Source organism: Bombina bombina, chromosome 3 (genome assembly GCF_027579735.1).
Source record: "Bombina bombina isolate aBomBom1 chromosome 3, aBomBom1.pri, whole genome shotgun sequence".
Classification (NCBI taxonomy): domain Eukaryota; kingdom Metazoa; phylum Chordata; class Amphibia; order Anura; family Bombinatoridae; genus Bombina; species Bombina bombina.
Window position 1 is genome coordinate 804,989,153 of NC_069501.1, and position 22,010 is coordinate 805,011,162.

Sequence of the window (22,010 nt, forward strand, 5' to 3'; positions counted from 1 at the left end):
TTTTTAGTGCTGCAGAAACTGTTGGCACTCTACAAATAACTGATGATGGGCTTCTCTAATACAACAGCCGTGACCTCTTGAACACATCATGTTTTGGCTGTTTGTTCTGTTTTTTATTTCAAGGTTTTGTGCATGTTCAATTAAATTTGTTAATAGCCCAACTCTTTCTCAGTTTAATAATTGCAACACAAATCACACTTTAAAGGGTTATGAAGCCCCCCCCAAAAAAAAGTTTCCCATTTACTTCTATTTTCAAAATCTAAAAACGTTCCTCATGTTATTCTTTGTTGAAGAGCTACCAACGTAGGTGTTTGGAGCACTACATAGCAGGAAATAGTGCTGTCATCTAGTGCTCTTGCAAATGGATAGCATTCTTGCACAACTGCTGCTTTTTAACAAGATACCAAAATAACAAAGAAATGTTGATTATAGTAGTAAATAGAAAGCTGTTTAAAATTGCATGCTCCGGTTTAGTAAAGTATTTTTTTTTGGAGTTTCATGTCCCTTTAAACTACAAGGCTTAGTAACAGACTTTGATGCAATCATAAATAAAAATTCTGGGCATTTACAAAAAAAAAAAAAAAAATTAATTATAAAATTGCTTAAATTAAAATAAAATTGTTATAAATGGTATTTCATGAATTCACACTATTTAGTTGGGAAAAAGAACTGCATTCAAATACATTACATAGTAATCATGAAAACTAAATCAAACATTGAGTGTATGCTTGGTCTGGGTAACTTGTTTTTATGAAAATCTGTGGGGAAAATATAAACAATGCACACACTTGAAAAGCCTGCAAAAGTAGCTTAGTTTGTGTGTTAGATTCCTACTTTCAAATTATATATCATGCATGGAAATTCTGATGGCTTCTGATGACATCTCATCTGATTTAGAAAAGCAGATACATTTTTCTAAAAGATTGGAATCTACCCCATAATATTATAAGAAGTCTAGCCAGACCTTTCAATAGTACTCTAGAGTGTATAAGGTAACAAAACAAAAATAATTAGAATCTAATCAACAGGCTGAAAAATGTCCACCAATTGCATTAGATGTGCAAGAAATCTGTTAGTTTTTCCCCTATATTTAGCAGAGTGGACTAATATTTTTTATCCTGACTACTAAAGTACAGTGATATTTTCCACCATTCTCAGCAAGTTACATTATATCTCCTTCCACCATACAGCAAGTGAGACCAGCACAGATGGCCTGCAGGAACACAGAACTCAAAATCTATTGATCCGCAAGTAAAGCTTTCACTACAGAATGAATCTAACCCTATACTTATAGCATCATCAGCTACAGCATTAAACCGTTAAAAGCAATATATGAAAGCAGGCTACAGCTAATTAATTATGCAAAGACAATCTGGGTTTGAGATTCCCTTCCTTAGTCAACCCACTAAACAAAGGCTGCCATGAGCAGACTGGACAGAAATAATTCATGTTTATTGAAAAGCATAAGAGTTTTACCCCAGCTGTGAGGAACGAAGTTTAAATACTACACACAAAAAAAAGAGCAGCAGAAAAAATAGGAGTACATTTCAGATAATGTTTTTAATATTGTAAACTTACTTTTTCCAACAAAACTCCTGTTACTTAAAGGGACAATAAACCCAAAAATTGTCTTTCATGATTCAGCTAGAGGAAACAATTTTTAAAAAGTTTCCAATTTACTTCTTTCATAAAATTTGTTTCATTCTCATGTTATTCTTTGTTCAAGAGATACCTAGGTAGGTAGCGTGCACATGCCTGAGGCACTACACGACAGGAAATAGTACTGCCATCTAGTGCCCCTGCTAATGTATAAAGGCTGTGACACACTGCAAGTGATGCGGCGCGAGGCAAAGCAGCTGCTTCGCTCCGCGTCGCATCGCTTCTGAAGTTCAAATATTTAATCTCTGAGCGCTTAGATACGCAACCTGACGCAGCAGAGTGCTCAGAGATGAAAAGGCAGGACACACTGAGCGCACACAGCTGCATCTACACGCTGCGCGCCGCTCCGCTTGCAGTGTGTCACAGCCTTAACACTGTTGCAAAACTGCTGCTATATAGTGCTGCAGACACGTGCACACTCTTGAGCTTACATTTCTGCTTTTCCACAAAGGATAAAAAGAAAACTAAGATAATTTGCTAATAGAAGTAAATTAGAAAGTTGTTTAAAATGTTATTTTATATCTAAATCATGAAAGAAAACAAATTGGGGTTTATGTCCCTTTAAACTCAAAGGCTAAGCCATGCAAATTTAAAAAAATAAAATAATATATTAGGGGGGGGGCGTGTCGAAACAGCAACCAAGATGGCTGCTTTTCTCTAAGGCTGATTACAGGAGCAGATAAAGCCGCTATTTACTGCTCTGAGATCTCATAATCTGAGCTATTGTTTAGTAGTATCTTACAGTCCAGAAGCTGCTGAACAGAAAAATATACTTATTCACCCAGATTTCGGCCCGGAAGACCTAACAGATGTGGTGCACAGCGGAGGCCTTCTAACGGCCTAAGCCTTCATCTAGCCCTCCCCATTATCCTGCAGACACAGGACAAGCAGCTGTATATGCTGAACATTCCCCAATAACTACTAAAAGTTATACCCCTTTCCCTACAACGAACAAAATGCAGCCGATAGAAATCTCCTTGATCATGGCTTTGGACAAATGGCTGTCAGATAGGGCAGACCGCATGATACAACATATGAAGTTAGCATGGGAAAGTTCGGATACCTCCGAGATACAAGATCTCCCTATGAAGCCACAAACAGAGTTATCTCCCACTACATCTATGCCTTTGGCGACATCCATAGGATCTAACACCCCAGTAACACACTCACCCGCTTTGTTGACCAATGCACTACTGCGTGATGCTGCGGGTGGAGTGGTTGCATCGGGGAACAGTTTGGGGCTAGCGACAGGACAGAGAGGCAATGTGTACGTCCAGGTTGTGGGAGACTTGCGGTCTCACATTCCTAACATTGGAAACATAGGAGTGGGCAACGTAACAGGGAAGCCGTTACGGATGCAGTTCATACCCACAACCTTTGCCTCACATCAACTTGAAGCTGACCGACCACTGAAACAGCTGAGGATTGTTCATCCTCCAGATGCTGCCTTTACCCGCGGCGCTGGAATTCATGCCGTTCAAGGCCTTCATTGGAGTCATCGACCTCAATCCCCAATTCAGCTAGAGCCTCGTGGCAGGGTTCAGCGAATCCGTCAGATGCCTGGTACACTCGCTATACAAGGACTCAGATCCGCGCAGCAGTACGGAATAGACCCGCTTAAAGTATATGAGCCATTTCACACAGCTATCTATAAAGCCGGAGTGGGGTAGAAGGATTAGGCTTATATTGGCAGCCTATAATGCAGGAATGGAGTGACATTGTGTAGGGCCGCTGATTTTAGGACTTACTTGCACTAATGCGGGTACATGTAATATTCAGTTTCATAGCTATACATGGTCTCTAGAATGCCATATCTACATTGTAAACCCTTTCCGGATTAATGACACTATAATATGGTGGAGGAACTCTGGAGGATATAAATGATTTTGTTTATGTATATATCTGCATTGTTAATCTAAAAACCCAAGGCTACATCTAATAGCAGCTGACCCTCTAGTTTTAACAAAAATCTTTTATTTACTGCCATATATCAGATTCATCAAGGGCACACAAGTATTTGCTATGTTTTCGAATCCTTACTATGCTATATAACTTATGACTTTATAGTATACGATAATATATGCTCCATCGCTATGTCTGGTTATAGTGAGATATGTTTTCAACTTCATTGTGGTACGTCCCTTTACTTAGTTATATGTTATATTTATTATGCCCTGAAATAGTTAATTACTGGATCCATCTAACGAGAGAGCGCATTACTCCCTGAAAAGTACCCATCCCTTTATAGTGGTTTATTAGAGGGCTAGTCGTTCTATTTCTGCCTTAGAAATTTACATTGCCCCCCTCTCAGGTTAAGGCAGTTCTGACTTAAAGCTGCTGCTTTTATAAAACAAATTGCTACTATACGGGGATTTATTGTCTGTTCTTATTATAAAAGCATGAGGTTGATTTGTTTCTCTTTAAGGGCAATTGTAGTTTGTATTTAGAGTGAAATATACTGACAAAATAGGTGATCTAAAACATACTCTAATGCCATAAATGCTCCTATTATTCCTGTAACATATTAGCCTTCAACTATCTGTTCTTATTCTCTGTATTTGCCAGTCACTGTATGTTTTGTATTCATCCTCAATAAAAATATTAACATTTAAAAAAAAAAAAAAAAAAAAAAAAATATATATATATTAGTAGTTTTTAGGTATCAGACATTTTAACACTTAAAGGGATAATAAACCCAAATATTTTCTATCATGATTCAGATAGAGCATGCAATTTTAAGCAACGTTTTAATTTACTTCTATTAGCAATTTTTCTTTTTTCTCTTGCTATCTTTATTTGAAAAGCAGGAAGGTAACGCTTAGGAGCCATCCCATTTTAGGTTCAGAACCCAATTTTTTTCTTTCATGATTCAGATAGATCATGAAATTTTAAGCAACTTTCTAATTTACTCCTATTAACATTTTTTCTTCGTTCTCTTGCTATCTTTATTTAAAAAGCAGGAATGTAAATCTTAGCAGCCAGTACATTTTAGGTTCAGCACCATGGATAGCGCTTGCTTATTGGACGTTTACATTTACTCACCAATAAGCAAGCATAACCCAGGTTCTCAACCAAAAATGGGCCGGCTTCTATGCATCTCATTACTGCTTTTTAAATAAAGATAGCAAGAGAACGAAGAAAAAATGATAATAGGAGTAGATTAGAAAGATGTTTAAAATTGCATGCTCTATATGAATCATGAAAGAAAGAAAAAATGGGTTTGGTGTCCCTTTAATATAACGGCTACATTTAGCCACCAATCAACAAGCACTACCCAAGTTCTGAACCAAAAATACGCTGGGCCCTATGCTTTACCTTCCTGTTTTTCAAATAAAGATAGCAAGAGAACAGAGACAAATTGTTAATAGGAGTAAATTAGAAAGTTGCTTAAAATTACATGCGCTCTCTGAATCAGTAAATTAAAAATTTAGGTTTAGTATCCCTTTAATAAAAATATACTATGCTAAAAATATATATATATATATATATATATTTTATTAATAATAATAATAATAATAATAATAATAATAATAATAATCAACAGGGTAGTTCCATTACTGGCATAAGTTACTTTAAAAGGGACATGAAACCCATTTTTTTTTTCTTCTGTGATGGAAAATTATTTAAAATATGTTCCAAATTATTTTTATTACCAAATGTGTTTTGTTCTCTTGGTATGCTTGATTGAAGGAGCAGCAACACACTACATCAGTATTTATCAACTGCAGCTAATGGGTTACTAATAAGCTGATTATTTCACCTATGCTCTAGTTAAAGATATCGTGAAGATCTGGCCTGTTAGGTGTACTTGATGATTGGAGTTGAGAAATGCTGCACTTCTTGGGAGGCAACTGAACACATTGGATAAGCCAATGACAAAATTCATATATGTGCAGCCACCAATTAGCAGCTAGCTACCAGCAGTGTACTGCTGTTCCAGAGCCTACATATGTATGCTTTTCACCAAAGGATACCAAGAGAACAAAGCAAAATAGGTAAAAGAATTAAAAACGAATTGTGGTCTGAATCATGAAGAAGAAAAAAAAAGTCCCTTTAAGTGTATATAACTTTCTATAAACATAGTGTTACATTCAGAAGGCACAATAGAGCCCTGCAATGTTTTGCGTGTGCCCCCTCATTTTGTTTAATGGTTTTGTGATCATAAGTAAATAAGTAGCATTTAACTCTGTAAAGAGACACCCATATAATCATATGACAAAGTATATATTATTTTGTTTAAAATGATTAATAAAAAAAAAGACCACCTTTGTGTGTGGAAATAAGAAAAATTAAAAAGTTAATATGAATTAAAGGAACAGTCTAATCAAAATTAAACTTTCATGATTCAGGTAGGGCATGCAATTTTAAAATAACTTTCCAATTGACTATTATCAATAAATTTGCTTTGTTCCCTTGGTGGTATTTTTGAAAAGCTAAACCATTGAAAACCGCCCCTTAGCTCAGAGCATTTTAAAAGTTTCACAGTTAGACAGTACTAGTTCATGAGTGTCATATAGATAACATTGTGCTCACTCACATGGAGTTATTTAGGAGTCTGTACTGATTGACTAAGCTGCATGTCTGTCAAAAGCACAGAGATAAGGGACACTCTGCAGAGGCTTAGATACAATCTAATCACAGAGGTAAAAAGTATATTAACCTTTTAACGCTGTTATGACGTTCTATTCCGTCATAATTACACTGGGCTTTAAAGCCGTTATGACGGAATAGAACTTCATAGCTAACGGCTGTCCTGAAGCCTACTGTGCTTCTCCGATTTGATCGCAGTCTGGAGGGCGTTCCTAGGGTTATAGGGACGCCCCCCAGACCCGATCCAATAATTGAAATCTCGCGATCGTGTGATTTCAATTTGTCTACATCAGAACAGTTGCTCCGATGTAGACACTTTAACCCCATCAGGAAAGGGTTAATATAACTGTGTTGGTTATGCAAAACTGGGGAATGGATAATAAAGGGATTATCTTTTTAAACAATATAAATTCTGGTGTAGACTGTCCCTTTAAGCACCTTGAAGCAGCCAGTGTTTCAACAAAATGCCCACCAGCTTGCACAAATAAACTGAAATTCATATAACTCGTCCACAGGAAAGAAGGGACCTTTAGGGAAATGCTGTTTATACTTACATGTATACAACATTTAAGTTGGTCAGAATATAATGGAACCAGACAAAGCTTTTATGTACAGTACCAAGTAAAATATATAGATATATTACTATAACGTTTGTTTTAAATGTCTGCGGTGCTATACAAGGGCAACAATAAATAAAGACATTGAAAAGTAAAAAAATATGAATAATCCAAACAGGAACCAACAATACTTTTTCGTTCCAGTAGTTCCCAAGATGTGTCAAGTTATGGTATATAACTTGTACAAAAACGTATTTAGCAGCTTTAAAATACAATTTTTAAATTCATTTTAATAAACAAATTGTTTAAAATGTAACATTTCACGAGCTTGTGATGCAGAATAAATGTTATAATGTTGTGCCTCATATGTCATAACATTTTCTAACGTCATTAAACAGAAGCCTGAATCTCACGTCATTATGTAAAATTTACATATGTTCTATTACACATTGGGATTTACTGTGCAATCATTTCAGGGCTACAAAACATTTCTACAACGTACCTGGGTCCTGGGAAGAGGATACAATGTAATAATGTACCTATCCCATCATAAGCAATAGATGCAGATTATCTCTGCTAGTGCATACAGCGTATGCTAATAATATATATAATATAGTTATACATAAGGGTACCTACAAATTAAGAGCATATCCTTCTCACCTTGTATGACCGTCCTCGCCCCTACCGGATAAATGCTGCCCCCCACGGGTCTCCCACCCGCACACAGTGAACCCCAGCTCAACCGCAGTCGAGTCTATCATAAACCTGCTGCGGGTAACACAGGAAGAAGTCATAGGCACAAGAGGAACAACCAATCATAAGCCAGTGACATAGCTTCTCTGCCAATCTGATTTAAGGCCAGGGTGGAACATCCTTCTGCTTTACTAGGCTGCACGGGGAGGGCTGTATGGTTGTGACGTCAGTCGTTGGAAAGTCACGTGATGTGTTGTCAAGCTGCGTCTGGCTGTAACGTTATGTATACAAATACTGTTAGACGCTAGCTAGGGGATATTTGTTGTAAGTGTATCCGGTTATAGTAATAAATATAGTAACAAATCAGTGTTTTGTTTGTAAGTGGTCGCTAAATTTAATATACTTTGAAAATAGCTGCACATTTTTGTATTTCTTAATTAGTAGTTACTCCTTTTTTAAATGGAACGTGTCTAATGATATATCTCTGTTGTACATCGAGTTTCAGTCGTAGATTATGGTTTCTGTTAAGGGCTAGATTTATTAATGGCTAGGCGAACTCTGTATGTGCTTCGCATGTAACTGCGTCCTAGCTCGCCTCCGGAGAAGCGCACATGTGCGCCTGGATTTATGTGCAGGCGAGCTGGAGCGTAATAATGATATATTTTGCCTGTCGTGGCTGTCGGCAAAAGCATTTACTCCCTATTTACTCCCTATTCATCACAGTACATCCCTATAAATATTTACGCCACCATGTTTTGATTATTAAAAAAGCATTTTTTAGGTAACTATTTAGCTTATATTTATATTATATAATGTTTCTGTGCTGTTTTTGCTATATGTTGATAATTTAAGATCACAAAAATAAATACAGCTGGCCCTCGGTTTACAACAGTTCAATTTGCACCGTTTCAAAATAACCTTTTTTTTCAGTCATGTGATTGCTATTGAAAAGCATTTAAAAGCAGTGCCTTTATCAAAATAGCCAGTAGTTGGACCTGTCCGCTTGTTTTGCAGCAAAGCTATGCTAGCCAAGCAAGCTGAAATTAATCAGTTTAACCAGACCTGAGCTATTGAGTAACTTGCAAAATAACAAGATCTTCCTGTCTATAAATCAGTCCAGATTGGAATGCATAGAAAGAACTGTTTGCAGAAAAATGCAAGTAAAGTCTGTGTTGTGTGATTATTGTATTAGGTTTATAATGCTGTTTAGCATTTAAAGTCTTCATTTCAAAGCTTTAAAAATAATGTATTAGGTGTTACTTATGACAATTTTAAGAGGGGCCTGGAACCTAACTCCCTCACTTCTCATTGACTTACATTATAAACTGGGTTTCAATTTACAATGGTTTTAATTTACAACCATTCCTTCTGGAACCTAACCCCGGCGTAAACTGAGGGCTACCTGTATATCAATATATCAATATAAATATATATATATATATATAAAACTGTTGGTACCCATATGCGCCTGTGGAAGCGCAAATTTCTTGCAATAACAGTCTCTTTTTGTCGCTGAGCCTTTGAAAAATTAGTTAAAAGAAGAAAGTACTGCATCACAAGATGTAAAAGCATGAATTATAATGGTGTTCGCCTCAGTCTGTATGGCAAAATATACAACATGCAATTGAAGCCGAAATTTCAGTTCCCTATCGGCGCAAAGCAATGATGAATTCCAAACAAGTCGTATTTCTATGTATGCATCTAAAATTACGTCTGTAAGCAATGTGTATTAGCACTCTTGGGAGCGCGCCCGTGCGCCTAGGCAAAGGCTGAACAGATTTCTTTCAGATTTGCGCAATTAAAGGCGCACAGTAGTTTACTGAATATGGGGATCAGTGCCTATGCGTTATTTTGAGCGTGATTATAGGAGAATGACTTTGATAAATCTAGCCCTTATTTTTAGTTTTAAGATCACGGTTGCACAATGTTTAACCCTTTCGCTGCTAAGCCTTTTTTTCACCCCCAGTGCTGAGCCAATTTTTTCCTACCTACATTTAATATGGTAAGACAAATTTTGAGTGACCCACACAAATTATATTTTGATTTTTTTCCCCGCAGATTCAGAATACAGTATCATTATATTTATAATTCATGGCATGTGAGGTAACTCAAAAACTGTAAAAATAAAAAAATGTATTTTACTTAAATTCTAGTAAATAATATTGAAAATGGCCCAGTAACCACTGCTGTTACTGTGATCACCTTACTTTTTGTTATCAAGGGTAGCCACGTGAAATAGGGGCCCATACAGGCTTAGATTAGAGAGGTCCCATTGTGCAGTGCAGGAATAAAAGCACTTTTTTTCTATCAAGGTGTTCACTGTTACCACAGTGATCACCTGACTATACAGACACAATTCAAATATATATTTTTAAGAGAGGGACTTGTCTACTAGAAAATAAACTTTATTAAGGGACTCTAGATATAAGAGAGATTTTTTTTTATTGTGCATGTAATATCTCTATGTGTTGTGTTTGTGCTTTATTTTTGATCATCTTCTTTGTAGTACCTTTCCAAGAACACCTTTGAGCGAGCAGGTGATTTTCTTTCAAATGAGGGGTCTTGGAGGTTTGTACTTGTTAAGGGAGCTGAGATCAAGGGGTTTGAAAATCCTCCCCCCATCCAGCTCCCTTGCAACTACACTAAGCTTCCCGGTTCTGCCCCCTTTGCAACCTCACCACAGTCACTGGTACTTCCATGAACCCTGGGAGTGCCACCAATGATCCCCGGCTTGTAGTGCGGGCGATTGACGAAAACAGCATCCCCCTGCATGACAAAAAGGGCTTGTCATGTGCCGACAGGTCGCGATGCGCATGACGAGTATAGCTCTTCGTGCTTATCAAAGCAGTTAATTATTTGAGTTTTATGCTCAAGCAGGTCATTAATTCTCCTAAACAGCACAAATATCAACCTGACTAGCAAGAAAACATGTTAGAAACTTGCATTTTCTAAAAGTATTAAAAGGACAATAAACTCTATATTATCAAAAATATTTTACTACTGTTTTGGTATAACGACTATAATCCTGCTTGGAGTATATACCTCTTTATATCAAGGCAGTTGAAGTATGTATCTCATTTCTTGCAAGAGGTTAAACCACGCTGAGACTAAGTAGGCTTGCTATCTGCCCTCATTCAGTTTGCACCTATGGCCAAGCAATGACGTTGTGTAACAGGAGCTAGTTGGAACACCAAGCCCACTTAAATAATGGCTTGCTCCGTCAATAATGAACCTCACTCCATGATCTTAGGCTGAGTCTGTGGTGCTGTGCACTCTAACATCGCTGTCATAAAATGACAGGCATCAGCAAATATAGTTAAGGGTAGGCTGAGACAGACCGTGAGAGAACAGACACCCCAGCTTGGAGCACAGCTCCAGGAGACATAAGTTATTTTTTTCTTCTCCTTTCCCCATGTCCAATCAGCATTGACTTGCTGATCAAACATGGGGAGCATGCACGGGAGCAGGCTGAAAGTGGAAGTCAGCGAACCCCAGCTGAAACACTAGCAAATGAAATGGTTGCACTTAGCAATGTTTACACGATCTCTGCTAGCGTGTCTGGATGCTTCAAAGGTGCCATAGCATCCATTGCCGATCGGCTCCCTCGTGAACGCGTGCAGAGGGGCCACATAGTTTTTTGATTAGCATTTGGCAGCCTGCTCTTCTTTACATAAGCTGTGAAGAGCTAAGTAAATGCTGGATTGCGCAGGCTCCGACTTACATGTTGGTCGACCGACTCAAGGCTAATTGGAAGCTGAATCATCACTTTTCATGGGCAGTGGAAACAATATAAATTTGTTTGAAAAATATCTTTAAAACAATACATTTCATTTAATAGATGTATATTGGGAAAATGTTAATATTCTCATCAACTGTTTGTTAAGCCTTTGATAAAAAAAGGACTATAATGGCCCTTTAACCCTCTCTAATATGCCTCTGCTGCAGTGACCTGCGGTGAGGTCAGTGGCTGGTTAGGCACTGACTAGTATCAGAGCCGATAAACACACATATGAACCCAATAAAGGTTCAATTATTGGATAATTAAAACTCTGCAGAAATACTCAGGCACACACAAACAAAAACATTCAAAGACGCACAGAAAAATGTACTCACTAATAGACACTCAGAAATACTCACACACACTCATAAAAAAACTCATACACACAAAAACACTCATGAGACACATATTCAAAGACACAAAAACACGCACTGACATAGACTCAGATACGCATGCACACACAAGCACAAAGAAACAGACTAATAAACAAACATACAAATGAGCTATACTGTATATATAGATGCACAATAATATGCACTCATTGGATTTAAAGCAAAAAATTTAGCTCAAATTTTGTTATTGGTTTTTGGGGGGGTTTCTACTGTTAGTTACATAATATAGATACAGGGCTTTTTAAGATAAGATAGAGAGAGGTGGCTTAACAAGATGAGGCATGGTATTTTATAAATAATGCAGGCATTTTTTTAATGCTGTCAGTACACTCTAATTCCCTACCACAATTTTCTGCCACTCAGAAATCAAAGTATAAATAAATATTGTGTGAAGTACAATTATATAGCATTCTTTACCAAGGCTCTTAACACAAATGTTATAAACAACAAATACACTCTAAGCATAAAGGGTTAAATGCTTGTAAAATAAATACTTTACCAAGGCTGTCCCTCCTTAGCACCTTCATAGAGCAATCACAGCAGCAGTGAGTGCTAAGAGCAGCACATCCCAGTAATGCACTGCAGATCTGCCTAGTGGAGGGAGGAAGTGAAAGGCTTACAGCTCTGCCCATTTAAAGCCACAGCTGCTTTTTGCTGCTTTCAGAGGTTTTTAAAAAGCACAGACAGGCACCCCGCAGCCAAAATAGAGCAATGACTCCTGCTACCCTTCATTGCATGCACCAGCAGCCCTCTACAAGGGGAACTGTATAAGTGGAACCCTGCCCCGCCCACACAGGACATACAGAGCAGAGAGAAGTACTAAAATAATTACCTCTTCTGCTGCTGCAGACGTTGCGCTCAATAAAAAAAATTGCTTTGCACAATTTTAAGTAGTTCCTGCCCACAGAACATGTCATGAGATGCAGGACACAGTATAGAAGGTACAACACAATTTTATTGCAGAGCATAGAAGTATACAGCTTGTACAACACATCTAACTTGATAATTGCGACATAGACAATAATGGCTATAAGCCACGCCCCCATCCGGTGACGTCCCCTCCCACTCTAATCACATCTTCCCCTTTTTCAAAGGACAAAGCATACATTTTTTTTAGAGTACATCAAATAACAAGGTATACGAGAAGCATGCAAAAATAGTTTTGTTTAGTGTATAACAAATAACAAGTTAAAGAGAATATATATGAACAACAAGAAATACAATCCTGACTTGAACATTGGCAAAGACTACCCTAGTCCACAGTAACCATGGGATTATTCTGCCCATTCTTCTGGTCACTGCTCCAACTAGTGCTAATACCGATATCTGGCTGGAAGTTTCACCACTCTTCCACTTGACGTCATTTTACATGAACTGTCCTCTGATACAGAAGAAGGTGATTGAGAGTCTGCTGGAAGAAAATAAATATCTCCGCTGTGATCTTGCTGAGGGGAAGGCACCCCTCTTAAACCAGGGGATCCCACCGGCGGTGGCTCCGAGGCATCCAGTCCCATACGCTCAGGTACTGGCTGAAGATGTCTTCTATTTTGACGTGTGACAGTCCCTTCATCAGTAAGGACTACATAAGACCTTGATTTTGGAGAGCGTCCAATTACAGTAGCAGGCATCTTCCATTTCTTCTCATCATCCAGTTTAACTCTAACACTTTGCCCCAGTTTCAGCTCCTGCAAGGGCCTCACAGAGTGTTTTCTGTTGTAGAAGAATCGATAACCCCTTTTAGCCTCTTCATCCCTCCTAAGAACCTCATCCCGATGAACAGAGCTGGTCTGCTGGAAGACACCCACAGAGGGTTAAGTGGTGCGAATCTGATGTCCTAGCATGAGCTGTGCCGGGCTAAAATCCGTGGCTTGGATGGGAGTCGCCCTATAGGCCAAGAGAGCTAGGTACGGCTCAGGTTGGTTAAAAATTAACTTTGTTGTTTGAACTGCCCTTTCAGCCATTCCATTGGCCTGTGGGTAATGTGGACTTGACGTAGAATGGACGAAATCATATTCACTGCTGAAAGAACTGAACTCCTTGGAAGCAAACTACATTCAGTTATCACTCACTAACTCCATTGGTATGCCCCACCGGACGAACAAGCTCTTCAGAAGAGTGATAACGGCTTGACTGTTGATCTCATTCAAGGGTGCAATCTCCAAATACCTTGAATAGTAGTCAATTATGACTAATACCTTTTTCCCATGCAGTTCACACAAATCAGCAGCTATTTTCTGCCATGGACCTGCAAGCAGCGGAGTAGAAATCAAGGGCTATCTTCTCTGAGTAGGCCGGCGTTCTCGTCAAAAGGCACATTTTGACACGTGGCTTGCAATGTCTAAACTGATCCCAGGCCACCATACTGCCGTAGTTGCCCTTTCTCTGCACTTTGTAATGCCCAAGTGGCCACCATGAATCCTGCTTAACATCTCCGGCCGCATGCTAACACGAACAGCACTAACCCATTCAGCTCCGTGAGCTGCAACCTCTTTGACTGGTAAGAACTTAAAGATATCCAGGCTGCCCGGCTCTCGGGCCAACCTTATTTTATGTTCTTAATAACTTCTTGAAGGTCTGTATCTAAACGTGTCTCCTTTCTTATTTGCTCTAGCTTCCCTGACAAAATGGAGTTGGATGCCAGAACTGAATCCACATACACTTTCACATCTGAGTCCATTGAATATTCTTCAGCAGCAGCCAGCGGAAGCCTGTAAAGTGTATCTGCCACTACCAGTTGTTTCCCCGGCACATGCACTGCCTGAACGTTGAACCTGAGCAGCCTCATCAGAATTCTCTGGCATCTTAGGGGTGTTTTGTCAATATCATAGGAGTTGATTAGAAGGACTAGCAGTTTATGGTCAGTCTTCAGACTAAATTTCTCTAAACCCACTAAGTAACGCTGGAAGCGCTCACTGGCCCAAACTACAGCCAGGCACTCTTTTTCAATTTGGACGTATTTCAATTCAGCAGCCGTCAGTGTACGTGAACAGTAGGCGATGGGCTGTAGTTTGTTCTCATTCAGCTGCAGGAGGGCGGCCCCTAGCCCATAACTGCTCGCATCAGCACTAACCACAATCTTTTTAGAAGGGTTGTAGATCCCTAACACTGGGGCAGACCCCAGCAAGGACTTTACCTGTACAAAACCTTCCTGTGAAGGACCCCAGACCCAGGCAGCATCTTTCTTCTACAACTCTGTGATAGGGTGTAGTACTGTGGACAAATCTGGAAGGAACCTACCCACATAATTCACAAGGCCCAATATTTGTCTCAGCTCGTATACATCAGAAGGACTTTTCATCTGTTCAATAGCAAGGATTTTATCAGGGTCCGTCTTGATGCCATCTTCATTGATGATATGCCCAAAGTAACATGGCTCAGATTTTCTAAAATGGCATTTCTCTTTATTTAATTTCCGCCCGGACTCTCTAATGGTCTGCAGCACACAGCTCAATCGCTTGTCATGTTCTTCCAATGTAGACCCATACACTAAAATGTCATCCATGATGACTGCCGTGCTCTCGTGGTCCCTTAGGAGGGAACTCATCTCTCTTTGAAAGATTTCAGGAGCAGAGGATATTCCGAAGGGGAGTCTGCAGAAGCAAAACCTACCTGTGTAATAAAGGTAGTCAGTTTGCGGCACTGTGGATCTAGAGGTATCTGCCAGAAGCCGCTGGAAGCATCCAGTGTAGAGAAGAATTTCACCCCAGCCAGTTTCGGAGCTATGTCTTTAAGCGTCGGCAGCACATATCTCTCTTTCTTCAATGCCTCATTCAGCCTTTTCAAGTCTACGCAGATGCGTACCTTCCCGTTTTTCTTCGCAACAGGCACAATGGGGGCACACCAGTCAGATGCTTCAACAACCTCTTCAATAACTCCCATATACTTTATACGCAGAAATTTCTTCTCCACTTGAGGCATGAGCAGGAACAGAATTCTACGAGGAGTGTTAATGCTGTATGGGACTGCATCACTGGGTTGCAATTCAGTAGGCCCAATTCACCAAACATGTCTTCCGAAATCTCATTCACTCTGGCAACAAGGCCTAAACCACAGGCTGCTTTCCGGCTCAATAGGTTGTTAACACACTGACCTCTAATTACATGTACCCACATGGTGAATTTCCTCTGCTTGTACTCACAGCTGGCAAATTCCCCGCACAATCGATGCGGCCACCAGGACTATGAACCTTCGTTGTAACTTTCGCCAGCTGAGGCTGTCGAGGCAGTTTTATGAATGCTGCAAGGGACAGAACAGTGATGTCTGCTCCTGTGTCAATCTTGAAAGCAACCTTGGCTCCCATTACAGTAAGGGTAACCCGCCAATCTTCGTCTGAACCAGACCGTTCAACAACCGACAAAGGACACTTCTTGACCCTACAAAGGACACTTCTTGACCCTCCTGGTCACTATCCACCTGCATCTCCTTAATGTATTCAGTTTTACACGCCACTTCAAAATGACCCATTCGGTTACACTTTCTACATCTTTTATCTTTAGCAGGGCATACGACATTCTGATCATGGGTACGGTTACACCACGAGCAGCGAGCCGGCTGCACCCATCCGCTTCTGGGCCTATCTGTAGCCCTTGCTCTACCGCTCACACTGTGCCCTTTACCTGCAGCTTTCCTGAACTGCTGTACTTCATCCACAATACTCTCAGACCTCAGGTCAGCACTTTGCTATTTCACCAGTTTACTCTGGTGGGCCATCCTAATAGCCCCATCTAATGTTAATTTAGCCTCACACTGTAGCCTCAGTGAGACCTCAGCATCTGAAATTCCTATGACTATTCTGTCTCTGATTTGCTCTTCTTTAGCAACACCAAACTCACAGAATTCAGCTACAATAGTTCATACAGGCTGCGCACAAACGACTCCACAGATTCTCCCACACGCTGAGCATGTTTGTGAAAACAAACCCTCTCATGAATCACATTTCTTTTGGACACAAAGTGAGCACTGAGTTTTTTTCATAACAATTTCAAAGTCAAATTCTTCCCCTTCTTGGAAAGTAAAGGCATTGAACACTGGTTCCACTTTCCCCATAGAGTATAAAAGATAATTAACTTGTACTTCACCACTCTCCTTGTCCAGCTTGGAAGCAATCCTGAAGCGTTGAAACCGCTGACGCCATGTCAGCCAAGCTGCAGGCTGAGAGAAATTAAAAGGCTCAGGTGGGGTAAACTTCGACATCCTCATTACTCAGGAAACAGAAGCTTAGACAAGTACTTCTGACACCATGTCATGAGATGCAGGACACAGCATAGAAGGTACAACGCAATTTTATTGCAGAGCATAGAAGTATACAACTTGTACAACACATCTAACTTGGTAACTGCATAACATAGTAACATAGTAACATAGTAGATAAGGTTGAAAAAAGACTGAAGTCCATCGAGTTCAACCTATACAAATCTAAAATACTTACAAAAAGCTCCAGTTAAGCTTAAATAACCCCATTAAAATGTGACCCATTTAATACTAGCAATCATATCCATGAATTTTGTTTATATACAGAAATTTATCCAGACTATTTTTAAATGTATCTATGGTATTGGCATTCACTACCTCCTTTGGTAATGAGTTCCACAATTTTATTGCTCTTACAGTGAAAAAACGTTTCCGTTGCAGGAGATTAAATCTCCTTTCCTCCAACCTTAAATTATGACCTCTTGTCAGAACCAATTTTCTTGGAATAAAAAGAGCTTCTGCCATCTCTGTATATGGGCCTTGAATATATTTATATAAAGTAATCATGTCACCTCTCAAGCTCCTTTTTTCTAAAGAGAACAGACCCAGTTTGGCTAGCCTCTCCTCATAGGTTAATTTCTCCAATCCCCTTATTAGCTTTGTGGCCCTTCTCTGAACTTTTTCTAGTTCTGCAATATCTTTTTTAGCAAGGTCCCCAGAACTGCACTCCAAACTCATGGTGAGGTCTTACCAGGGCTTTATATAATGACAGAATTATGCTTTCCTCCCTTGAATCAATGCCTCTTTTAATACATGCAAGTATCTTATTAGCCTTTGAAGCCGCTGCCCTGCATTGTGCACTCATCTTTAGCTTGTTATCTATTACTACTCCCAAATCCCTTTCCTCCTGTGTTTGGCTAAGTCTTGTCCCATTTAAAAAATACATAGCCTGCTTATTTTTACTTCCAAAATGTAGAACCTTACATTTTTCCGTATTAAATCTCATTTTCCATTCACTTGCCCATAGTTCTAATTTTAGCAAATCCCTTTGCAAAGAGAGTTCATCCTGCTCTGACCTAATGACCTTACTTAACTTAGTATCATCTGCAAAAATAGAGATGTCGCTATTTATAAAAATATTAAAAAGAACAGGGCCCAGTACTGATCCCTGGGGGACGCCACTGATTACCTTTGTCCAATCTGAGTATGATCCATTTACTGCTACTCGTTGCTCCCTATCTTTTATCCAGTTATTTATCCATGAGCTAACATTTTCAGCTATTCCCAGTCCCTTAATTTTGTGCATTAATCTCTCATGTGGCGCTGTATCAAATGCCTTTGCAAAATCTAAGTATATCACATCAACTGATTCCCCTTTATCTATATTTTTACTTACTTCCTCGTAGAATCTAATTAGATTAGTTTGACATGATCTATTTCTCCTAAAGCCATGCTGATTAGAACTCATAATCTTGTTTACACAAATATGCTCATCAATATAATCCCTTATAATCCCTTCAAATATCTTCCCCACTATTGATGTCAGACTAACTGGTCTATAGCTTCCTGGATCATCCCTGCTTCCCTTTTTGAAGAGTGGCACCACATCAGCTTTACGCCAATCCTGGGGTACCATGCCTGAGGATAATGAGTCTTGAAAAATTAAGAGTAAAGGTTTGTCTATAACAGTGCTAAATTCACTTAACACCCTTGGGTGTATTCCATCTGGGCCTGGAGTTTTATTTACCTTAATATTTTTTAGTTTTTTCCTGATATCCTCTAAACAAAACCCAGTTAGTGGTATGGACTGGCATGTTCTATTCTGTTCCAAAGTATCATTCAATGGTTCCTCTCTTGTGTATACTGAAGAAAAAAACTGGTTTAGTACCTCAGCCTTCTCCCTGTCATTATTTATCATGCTACCCTCCACACATTTTAATGTACCTATATTATCCTTCTTAGATTTTTTGCTATTTATGTACTTAAAGAACCTTTTAGGGTTAGACTTAGAATCCTTGGCAATTAATTTTTCATTTTCAATTTTGGCTAATTTGATTGCTTTTTTGCATGCTTTGTTACATTCCTTATACATATTGTATGCTGAGTCTGTACTATTTTCTTTTAATAATTTAAATGCCCTACGTTTTTTTCCTAATTTCTTTTAACACATTTTTATTTAGCCATAACGGCTTAGTTTTTTTATTTTTATTTTTATAACCATATGGTATGTATTGATATGTATATTTATTTAACAAATTTTTAAATATTATCCATTTATCCTCTGTATTTTTATTAGAAAATACATTGTCCCAATTTATATTATTTAATGATTTCCTTAAATCGTTGAATTTTGCTTTCTTGAAATTAAAAGTCTTAGTTAAGCCTTTAAAACACTGCATATGAAAAGAGATTTCAAATGTGACCATGTTATGATCACTGTTACCCAAATGTTCTTTAACTTCTATGTTTGATATTATATCTGTATTGTTTGATAGCACTAAATCCAATATAGCTTTACTCCTAGTTGGCTCCTCTATTAATTGTGACAAGAAGTTATCCCTGAGAACATTTAAAAATCTATCCCCCTTAGCTGAATTACTAGTTTCATTGGCCCAGTTTATAGACAATAACGGCTATAAGCCATGCCCCATCCGATGACATCCCCTCCCACTTTCATCACAGCACAGATTGTCATTGCTTCCCTTACACTAACACTGTCACCCCCCCAAGAGGCAGATATGAGAGCTGCCTCACTTGGGGTTTTTCCTGATTAATGATGAAATGTGACTCCTGACCTGATAGACAGTGGTCGGGTGCATGCTCCATACAGCACCTTCTAAGTTGTTTCCATTCGGGGGAAGCTCCTGCACATCCCTGGCTTACACCATTCTCATGTGTAAGTTAGAGAGTGACACCTTTTCTGTATCTGATAGTGGCACTCAACAACATCAGATATAGAACCCCTAAGCGAAGCTTCTAGTGTCCCTAAGCAAGGCTTCTGTGGCTGGGTTAGGATGTGTGGAACTCAGAATTCAGAAACAGATACACAGAACAATAAAAGTCTTTTGAAAGCTTTACTGATTGATAATCAAAAGAACAGTTGGTAGTTTAGATTAAAGATCACAGAAACAGCAAGTTTGAACATAGGCCTTAAGCAAAACACTAAAGTCCAATACAAGGTTCAGAATACTTTAAGTAGTTTACAGTAAGTCCAATAGACACTGATGCTTAAAGGGATATGAAAGCCACATTTTTTCTTTCATGATTCAGAAAGAGGATGCCATAACTTTCTAAATTACTCTTATTATCAATTTTTTATAATTGTTTTGGTATCTTTATTTGAAAAGGCAGGAATGTAAGCTTAAGAGCTGGCCCATTTTTGGTTCAGAACATGGATAGCGCTTTCTGATTGGTAGCTAAATGTAAAGGGTGAGGTTGTCAAAGAATACCTGGTAGGTACAGCAGACACACAGCCAGATTACGAGTTTTGCGTTATGGCTGCTCGCTAATTACTTTACATTATTTTCACCGCTCACCTTTCATAGCGCTGCAATTACAGGTTTGCAAAAAGCAGGCTTATGCAGGCGATATGGTTGCGTTGAGCTCCATACCTCAGCCAAATACAAGCGCTGCTTTAACGTGCTCATGCACGATTTCCCCATAGACATCAATGGGGAGAGCCGGCAAAAAAGAAGCCTAACACCTGCGATCACGGAAACAAAAGCTCCGTAACGCAGCCCCATTGATGTCTATGGGGAACGAAAAAGTGACATTAAAACCTAACACCCTAACATAAACCCCACATCTAAACACCCCTAATCTGCCGCCCCCGCCATCGCTGCCATCCTACATAATGTTATTAACCTCTAATAAAGAAAAGTCCGGAGCCGCAGCAGTAAACTTTAGAATGTTTATTTAACAAATAAAACAGGTCTGGTAACAGATAAACACTGACATGCCCTTCAGTTATGATAAGCTTACGCGTTTCGGCATTATCGCCGTATTCATAGCTCTCAAAGTTCCTTACAACTGTTAGGCTTAATAAAGGAATTAAAACCACCGGATTGGCTGATGGGCATTAATTGTTTAACTCATTCATGTCCTGTAAGTTTCAGGATTCCCTGTTAACATAAACTGTTACCATTGTAAATTACCTGTGGGTCAAATAAAGAACTTAACTACTATAAAGGAAAAGAATGGGGTTCAAACCCCCTAGTGTTAAACGTATATATATATACTAAACATTACCAAGCTAATGCTAGCTATTTCTCTAATCACATCAAAAAATTATTAAACATACTTTAAACCTTAATGTTCACTGACTGCTTGCTTCTTATTCTAAATAGAATGTATAATATATTAAAATTCTATTTGAAAATATACATATGTTCTTCTTGAAAATATGTTCTATTTAAAGACGTACCATGCAAACCATATTCCGAGATACCCCCGTATTCCTATGCTGAAGCATGTAAGACACTATATTGTTGGTTTTTGAAATTTATGAGAAAATATTATATTCATATTTCTCAATTTTCCCAAATACTTATTGAGCTAAAAGAAAAACAATTAGGTACTTGTTATCTAAACTTAATTTGCTCTAATAATGCATAATAAGACATTATCTATAATATATTAAAGGGGCCCTACAAGATTATTTCATAAAGGATGTACTATCCTCTACAAATATATATCATAAAGGATGTGCTATCCTGGCCTGTTGTATGCTTACAGCCAGTGGTTTATGAGGTCATAGGCTGAGTTTAGCCCTGTAGGATGTCTTGTTTTTAATTGGAAAATCCAAAAAATCTCTCTTCGTGCAAGTGCTGTCTTCCTATCCCCCCCTCTTCGACCAGCCTTAACACTCTCTATTATGGTCCACCAAAAGCTTGAATTATTTTTATTATGGACCAATTTGAAGTGCTGGACGAGTGGGGTTGTTAGGGTACCAGCCTTGATATCGGAGAGATGTTCTCTAATACGTGCTCTGGTCTCCCTTGTGGTCATCCCTATGTACTGCAAACTATAGGTCACACAGCTTGCCAGGTAGACTGTGAATGTATTTCTGCAATTCATGCATTCTCTGTGGTTGTAGTGTTTCTGTGTAGCACTACTTGTGAAACCTTCACCTATCTGTAGATGTTCACATGC

At 38.8% G+C, this 22,010-nt stretch overlaps 1 protein-coding gene across 4 annotated transcripts in view; it reads right to left on the minus strand.

Annotated features, from left to right (window-relative positions):
* Positions 1-7,579, minus strand: part of HERC2 (HECT and RLD domain containing E3 ubiquitin protein ligase 2) — a 733,063-nt gene extending 725,484 nt beyond the window's left edge. For all 4 annotated transcript variants that reach the window (XM_053707729.1, XM_053707727.1, XM_053707730.1 and 1 more), the window contains exon 1: positions 7,467-7,579. The gene's annotated coding sequence lies outside the window, so the exon portion shown is untranslated. The remainder of the gene's footprint in view (positions 1-7,466) is intronic.
* Positions 7,580-22,010: the final 14,431 nt, after the last annotated feature.